The sequence below is a fragment of the Gossypium hirsutum genome, chromosome A07 (genome assembly GCF_007990345.1).
Source record: "Gossypium hirsutum isolate 1008001.06 chromosome A07, Gossypium_hirsutum_v2.1, whole genome shotgun sequence".
NCBI classification, from domain to species: domain Eukaryota; kingdom Viridiplantae; phylum Streptophyta; class Magnoliopsida; order Malvales; family Malvaceae; genus Gossypium; species Gossypium hirsutum.
The window spans coordinates 23,310,982-23,319,805 of record NC_053430.1 but is presented as its reverse complement, the minus strand read 5'-3'; the positions used below and the strand labels follow the sequence as shown (position 1 = coordinate 23,319,805).

Below are 8,824 nucleotides of genomic sequence, written 5' to 3'. Positions count from 1 at the left end.
TAAAAAATAAAGCCATGAACCAAATAAATTAAAAGTCCAAGTCTTTTTACAAAAATAAAGGCCTAAAACACTAACCCAAAGTCCATTAACCCAAATAAATCCCTTAAGCCCCATAACAAAACATAGCCCGAAACAGAAATAAAACACTAGTCCAAAACCCAAAATCCTAGCCCAATTTATAAATGGCCCAAAGGGGCCCAATAGTTTGGAAACACTAGAAACCCTAGAGGTTTCTGGAACCCGCTAGAGCAGCAGCAGATCGGGCTCCCACGAGTGGTTCCCATGCACGGCCTCCACGGCCTCTTTCTCCGTACAGCTCGCCTGGCGTCCATAGAACCTGCGAGAAGAACAAATAAACTGAGAAAGCAATAACAGAAAAAGAAATTTGTATTTACATTTTCTATTTTATTATTATTTTTCCTTTGGCTCGGCTATAAAAAGCCGATTGTACACTGTAAATAGATTACGCATGCAAATCGAATACAAAGAAATCAGTCAAAATTTTTAAGGTGATTTATGATTTAAGCTTTTCTAGTTTTTTTTTCTTTCGATTTATTTTCTTGAATGCTTCATTATTGCATTTGTCTTTTAAAAAAAGAAAACAAAGGAAAAGAAAAACCTTACTGTGCAAATATGCCATGGATTTCTTCTCTTTACTTCGTTGAAATTGAAGCCAAGGGAAGATCTCGAGGCTGAAAGGTTATTCCTTCAAACTTGAGAGCACCATTTTGCGGAGATGAATCGGCAGTTAGAGGGGGAGATTTAGGGTTTGATAAGGGAAAAAGAAGGGAATTAGCTTGATTCGGTTGATTTAGCCATTATAAAAGATTGGAAATGGCGTCGTTTTGACCAACTTCAATGGTTTAAAAACAACACCGTATGTTAGCTACATCTCGATGACCCGGCCCGTGCTTGAATGAGATCCGCGCGTTTGGCTTTAGAGGGTTAATTGCGCGCAGCATTCAATTGCGCCTTCTTTGTTTTACTTCATTTTTTAAATTTGGCTCTGTAATTTGCGCATATTTGCAATTTAGCCCGAGCCTCAACTCAGCGTTTTGGGATCTGGAATATTTCCAGATTTGGTCCCTAAGCATTCGCATGCGTGGCGCGCTGGTCCTCTTTTAATTTAAATGGCCTATTTTATTTATAAATTATCCCTTCCATTTTAATTTTATTTTAATTGAGTTTTTTATAATTCATTTTTCTTAAAAGAAAGATTTATCTAATATTCATGTTTTAATTATTGTTTACTTATTTTTACATTTTGGAGTTACTTTGATGATATTATTTTGTTTTTAGAATCACTATTGTAAAGTTTTTATATCATATTATTTTACCTATTGTACAATATTTCGTTTAAAATTTTATATATATATATATGTACATATATTATTCTAATTGAGTCTTTCTATTCGTGATACTTATTATTTTAAAGTTCTTAATATTTTTATATATGTGTTGAGCAATTTTAATAACTCTACTTTGTTTTTATGAAATCATCATTTTGAAGTTCTTTTTGTATCAAATTATTTTAACATTTTATATAATATTTCGTTTAAATGTTTTTGTATATATTGGTACATATATTTGATCCTAGATACATATTTAATTCCGTGTTATTTTTACATATAATTGCTTCTAAAATTTATTTATATATATATATATATATGTTTTTTTAATCTATTATGTATAAAGTTTATTTCCTAAGATTATATTTTATTATATATTTTTACTATCCTTTCAAATTTTATGTATTATTTAAATTTTCCTTTATTATGTGTATATTGTCAATTTTAAATAATTTTTTTTAACATTTTGCATATTATATGATTCAAATGGTCTTCACTCTATAACATCTATTTCAATAATTATATATATCCCTAGTTTTTTATACAAATTATTTCAAATTCATCAATTCATATATTATGTATATTATGTGTTTATCAATTCATCATTATTTTAAAATTGTCTTATATCACATTGGCTTCTAATTTCTATTTTGTTTTATACATTTTGCATTGATTTTTTTATGTTATGCCATATATATATTTGTTGGATTTGTTTTATTTTTGTATTTGTTATGTCAACTATTCTCCATCCATGCTTGAAAATTTGGTTACATCTTTCTTAGGTTAGTTATATTTAATTGTTTGTTTTGTTAGTTAGTTAAATAAGGTTATATTATCTTCATTCACCAAGTATTGTACTTTATGTGTGCATATTATCCCATGTTTATTATTCCTCTTTTTGTACAAATATTGCTTTGTAATATCCAACTTTTTAGAATTAATTATTCCATTTTATTTCAAGTCAAATAAATGTGTTTTGAGCTAGTTTACAATTGTTTATTTAAAAATTCTAAAATAAATCAATGTTTAATGTTTGGAAATTCGGGGAATCGTGCCCAACCGTGCTGGGTTTCAATTTTTCGTCAGACTAAATAGTTGGGCATTCTTTTGTAATTTTCAACGTATGAGCTTTTGGGAAGTCAAAAATTAATCGTGTTTTCAAAGGTATAAAGGATCATATCCTATCGTGCTGGATGTGATGCTGTGTTCCTTTGAAACAAGAGAATTTTGACGACCAACTTAAACCACTCAAATGTTTTAAAAGGAACCATATTTCAAAATCTTTTTAAATCTTACACATAAGGACATTACTTAATCAATTTGGTACCAATTTTAGGCGTAGTGAGGGTGCTAATCCTTCCTCATACGTAACCAGCTCCCGAACCCATTTTTTTAAAATTTACGTAGGCCAAAATTGATTTAAATGTAATAAAATGTTTTATTAGGTGATCCAATCACACCTAAACAAAAAGATTGGTGGCGACTCCACACTTTGTTTTAAAAGTCGATCCCCTTTTTTTCCAAAATAAAAAAATGGTTTCAACAATGGGTTTTCAATTCAAAATCCCTTTGGTCTCAAGGTACCCTTTGCGGGTTTTCACCTTGGCCTCTCCTCTTTTTTTTTTTAAGTGAAGTATTTTTTAACTGAATCTGAATTCACAGGATTGGGTAAAGTCTTGCCATCCATTTCGGTTAATATCAACGCTCCTCCAGAAAAGGCCTTCTTTACCACATAAGGTCCTTTCCAATTCGGCATCCATTTTCCTTTGAAATCTTTTTGTATGGGCAGGATCCTTTTCAATACTAGGTCTCCTTCGTGGAATTCTCTAGGACGAACATTTTTGTTGTAAGCTCGCATAATCCGTTTTTGGTACATCTGACCATGACGGATAGCCCTTAGCCTTTTTTCTTCAATCAGATTCAACTGATCATATCAGGACTGGATCCATTCTGCTTCGTCCAACTTTATTTCTGAAAAAACACTGAGGGAAGGAATCTTAACCTCAATAGGTAAAACTGCCTCTATTCCACAAACCAGTGGGAAAGGCGTTGCCCCGGTAGAGGTCCTGACAGATGTTCGATAAGCATAGAGGGCGAATGGTAGCTTCTCATGCCAACCTCTATAAATTTCAGTCATCTTCCCCACAATCTTCTTGATGTTCTTATTGGCTGCCTCCATCGCCCCATTCATTTTTGGGTGACACAGTGACGAATTATGGTGTCTGATCTTGAACTGACTGTAGACCTCCGCTATCGTACTGTTGTTCAAATTCAATGCATTGTTAGATATGATCCTTTCCGGCATTCTATATCGACAAATTATTTTTTTTCCGGAACTTGCTAATTGCCGATTTTGTAACATTAGCATATGAAGCGGCCTTTACCCACTTGGTGAAGTAGTCGATGACCACAAAGATGAATCAATGCCCATTTGAAGCTTTTGGCGAAATTGGCCCAATGACATCCATGCCTTACATAGAGAAAGGCCATGGAGATGTCATAACATGTAGCGGCGAAGGAGGTATATGAATCTTGTCTCCATAGATTTGGCACTTATGACATCTTTTGGCGTAGTTAATACAATCCCCTTCCATGGTGGACCAATAATAACCGAACCTCATAATTTGCCTGGCCATTGTAAAGCCATTAGCGTGTGTCCCACAGACGCCCTCATGGACTTCTTCTAAGATTTTCTTAGCTTCTATAGCATCCACACATCTTAATAGCACTTGATCTTTTCTTCTTTTGTATAGGATCTCCCCATCCAAGACATAATCACTGGCCAGTCTTCTCAACTTCCTTTTATCATTCTGAGTAGCTTGGTCGGAGTATTCACGATTCTTCACATACTGCAGTATATTGTGATACCAAGGATGATCATCCTTTTCTTCTTCTTCTTCGATGTTGTAACAATGAGTCGGAGCATCGTAAATACTCATCTGGATCAGTTTCACATCCTCTTATTTGTTCACCTTGATCATGGAAGCTAAAGTTGCTAAGGTGTCAGCTACCTGATTTTCTTCTCGTAAAAGGTAACAGAAGATGATATCATCAAACTCTTTAATTAATTCAAGGACCAAACTTCGATAATTGATCAACTTGGGATCTATTGTTGATAAACCGTAATTTTTACATATTTTTACCCTATGTTTAACGCATTTTATGGATGATTTTCCATTAGAATTGGTGAATTCAATGCTCCTAATGCTTTAAATTCATGTTTTACACTTAGGAGAGCATAGGAGAGCAAAAGGAATGAGAAACGGGCCAAAAACGGAGAAAGTGGGCCAAAGTACAAAATTAACACGGCCTGGACCTCTTCACACAGGCAGACCACACGGTCGTGTCAATTTGGCAGGCTCGAGAACGGCCTGAAGTAATTGCACATGGGCGTGTCCCTGCCGAGCCCAAGTTGAGTCCAATTCGAAAAAGGCTAATTTTGAGGGCTCTTAGGCATTCCAAAGCCTATAAATACACCCTAGAGGAGGAAGAAAAGGGACACATGGGGAGGGAGTAAGAAATTACTCTGAGGAAGCCGATTGATCCATATCAGAAGCCGGATTCATCATCAAAACTGAAGATCTCTCCTCAATTTCCCCTTCAAGAGTTTTGGGTTTTCTTTATGTTTTGTATTCTTTATTATTCTGTGATGTTTTCTTATTTAGTTATGAATTAAAACCCCTAAATACCTAAGGGGAATGGAACCTAAGACGAATCTTGTTATTATTTTCTAAATTGTATGATAAATATTTAACTTGTTCTTAATTATGTGTTCTTAATTTTTGTTTTGATATCCTAAGATACTGATTCAAGATAAGCTCTTATTCAGAGGAGGAATAGACCCTGTCTAAGAGTACATTCGTCATAATTAAGCGGAGTTGTTTGCACGCCTAGATTGCACGCCTAGACATAGGGTGACAAGATTTTTCCGGATTAGGTGAAACCTAATAAGGGGATCCATAGATCGAGTTAATACAACCCTAGGGTGTTAATTAGAGAAAGGTCTCAATTATTCAATCTAGGGATTAGACGTTATTAGTCTTGAATAGGGATAATAACATAACATAGGGATCTCTATGGAACAAGTTAAATGAATAAATCGTCCGATTCGGAGCCAGAATAACAAGTACAGTCTAGGTGGATTTTTCCTTAGGTATTGTCTTGATTCAATCAATTTTCCCAAAAATAATTCCCCAATTCTATTCTCTGTGAGTTTTTAGATTAGATAATTAGTTAGTTAAAACAAAACCACCTTATTTTTAGGCTAGATAATAAAAAGACAGTCATTACTAGTACTTTTAGTTCCTTTGGGTTCGACAATCCAGTCTTGCTAAAACTATACTACTGTTCGATAGGTACACTTGCCTACATCGCGATAATAGTTAGTTTCAAGAATGATTAATTATAAATATTTAAAACCTATCACGAAATCGCGCGATCAAGTTTTTTGCGCCATTGCTGGGGAACTAAGATATTAGGAACGCTCAATTTTTATTACTTTATCCATTTATTTTTCTTCCAATTTAATTTAATTTAATTTATTATTATTATTTATTAATTTACTTTTTTCTTTCTCTTGGTAGGTTTTTATAATTTAAGACTAGAAGAAACCCGTTAAGACCACTACTTTTTGAAGAAGAAATCGATTGCACAGTTCACAGACATCAAAGAGAAATAAGGCGAAGCTTAAGATACACAGAGAACGAGCAAGAGGATGATACTCAACCCCCAACCGAAGAGATGGCTGAAAACCAAGACAATTAGATACCTCCTGCAATTGCGGTTAATCAAAATCCAGCTCCACACACTATGTATGATTATGCTAAACCTTCTTTAACAGGAACTGAATCGAGCATAGTTAGACCTGCTGTAGCTACAAATACTTTTGAACTAAAACCTAACACTATTCAAATGATACAGCAATTTGTTCAGTTTGATAGTTTGCAGGATGAGGATCCCAACGCTCGCTTAGCAAACTTTTTAGAACTATGCGATACATTTAAAATTAATGGTGTTTCTGATGATGCTATTTGTCTTCGGTTCTTCCCTTTTTCATTGAAAAACAAAGCTAAACAGTGGTTGAACTCATTACCATAAGGGTCAATCACTACTTGGGAACAAATGACTGAAAAATTTTTATTAAAATATTTTTCACCGGCTAAAACGGCTAAATTACGTATTGATACCTCTTCATTTGTGCAGATGGACTTAGAAACTTTTTACGATGCATGGGAGAGATACAAAGACTTACTGAGAAGGTGCCCTCACTATGGGTTACCACTTTGGCTATAGGTTCAAACGTTCCATAATGGCTTGAATCCTTTGACTCGACAAATGGTTGACGTAGCTGCTGGCGGAACCATCAATAATAAAACGCCTGAAGATGCCTATGAGTTTATAGAGGAGATGTCACTGAATAACTATCAGTGGAAAGTCATGAGGACTAAGCCAACTAAAACAGTAGGCGTTTATAATGTCGATTCGGTTAGTATGCTGTCAAACCAGGTAGAACTTCTAAATAAAAAGATTGATGGTTTACTTGGTTCTACTTAGGCGCATCTAGTAATGAGGTGCGAGACGAATGGAGGAGGAGCATGCACAGAGTATCAACCCTTTAACCCTAGCATCGAGGAGGAAAAAGTCCAGTATATAGGTAACAATAACTTTTGACTCGAAAATAACCCATATAGTAACATTTACAATGCAGGTTGAAGGAACCACCCCAATTTCTCGTGGGGCAGTCAAGGAAATCAAAGACGACAACATCCTCCGGGTTTTCAACAACCACCCTATCAATATGAAAAGAAGCCGAACCTTGAAGAGATGCTCTCAAAGTTTATATCGGTGTTAGAAACCCGTTTTCAGAACACCGAGACAACACTTAAAAATCAACAAGCGTCAATTTAAGGGCTCGAAACTTAGATAGGCTAGCTTTCCAAACTAATATCCGAACGACCACAAGGTAGCTTGCCAAGTAATACTGAACCCAACCCAAGGGAGCAACTAAACACAATTAATATTCAAGATGACGAAGGAGTCGTTGAGCCTGAACCAGAACCGAGGCAAGAAACTGTGGTAAGCAAAGGTCAATGTGAGGTAGGTCATAATAAAAACAAATCAGTGAATGTCGAATATAAACCTCATGTGCCATACCCCAACGCGACAAGGAAAGACTGCTCAGATAAACAATTTGGTAAATTCCTTAAACTCTAAAAAAAATTACACATTAACTTACAGTTTATTGAAGCTCTATCGTAGATGCCAAACACAATGAAATTTTTCAAAGAACTTTTAGCAAATAAGCGGAAGTTGGACGAGGCGTCGTATGTGGAGCTAAACGCAGTGCGCTCAGCTATTCTGCAAAATAAGCTACCGAGCAAATTAAAAGATCCAGGGAGTTCTACGATTCCTTGCTTAATTGGTAGTTTAGATGTTAATAATGCATTAGCTGATTTAGGGACTAGTATCAACGTCGTGCCTTACAAAATGTTTAAGTAACTAGGTCTCGGGAAACCCAAACAGACTAGGATGAGCATTCAATTAGCAGATAAAACTATAAGATTCCCTAGGGGTATTATTGAAGATGTACTAGTTAAAATCGATAAATTTATATATCTCGTTGACTTCATTGTTCTAGACATAGAGGAGGATAGCAATACTCCTTTAATTCTAGGAAGACCCTTTTTAGCAACTGCTAAAACAATTATTGATGTTGGCACAGGTGAACTCACACTCCGTGTGGGAGACGAAACAATCACCCTTCAAGCTCGCAATTCCGGCAGCACATTGGAAATTGAAGGTGATCGTCTAAACCATTCTACTAAAACTGACAATATGGTGCAACATTCTTTACAGGAAATGAGTCGAAGGAAGTACATGAGCCATTCTCAAGCAATAGTAGATGACCTATCCATGAAAATCGAAGGCTACAAATCGAGGAGCTAGATGAATGGCGGATGCATAAACTAAGAACATCCGACAAATCGAATCTACGACGGAATGAGCTCAATAACTTTCTAAATCAACTTAACGTTGGAGATAGAGTCTTATTAGATGCCGTAGATCCCCACATTGTCGCTACTACACCAAATGAAGAAATCTCTCTTACGGTACTCAGCATTTTCCCATTCGGTACGATCGAGGTGAGTCATCCCAAGTTCGACACTTTTAAGGTAAACAACACCTGTTTAAAACCTTATTTTAATGAGATTGATAGCAGGAATGAGGAGTATAAACTCCTCAAACCACCATGATCATTCAACGGAGAGGTAAGTCAAGCTTAGACTATAAGTAAGCGTAAGTCGAGCTTAGACTATAAGTAAGCGCTTCTCGGGAGGCAACCCGAGCACTAACTGTATTAACTTCTTTAAAATTTAGTCTTCAACACCTAACTTACTAACGGAGCTCTTGAATACAGGTTTTCCACAGAGACACGGCCAAGCACACGGGCGTGCTTAGGGCCATGTGAAAACAAG

The 8,824-nt window shown here is 35.6% G+C and overlaps 1 long non-coding RNA gene across 1 annotated transcript; it reads right to left on the bottom strand.

Moving 5' to 3' along the window:
- Nucleotides 1–1,117, bottom strand: LOC107953234 (uncharacterized). Its single transcript, XR_001699128.2, has 2 exons — nt 625–1,117; nt 1–337 (listed from the first exon to the last, which is right to left on the bottom strand). It is a non-coding gene; the product is annotated as an uncharacterized lncRNA (long non-coding RNA).
- Nucleotides 1,118–8,824: the final 7,707 nt, after the last annotated feature.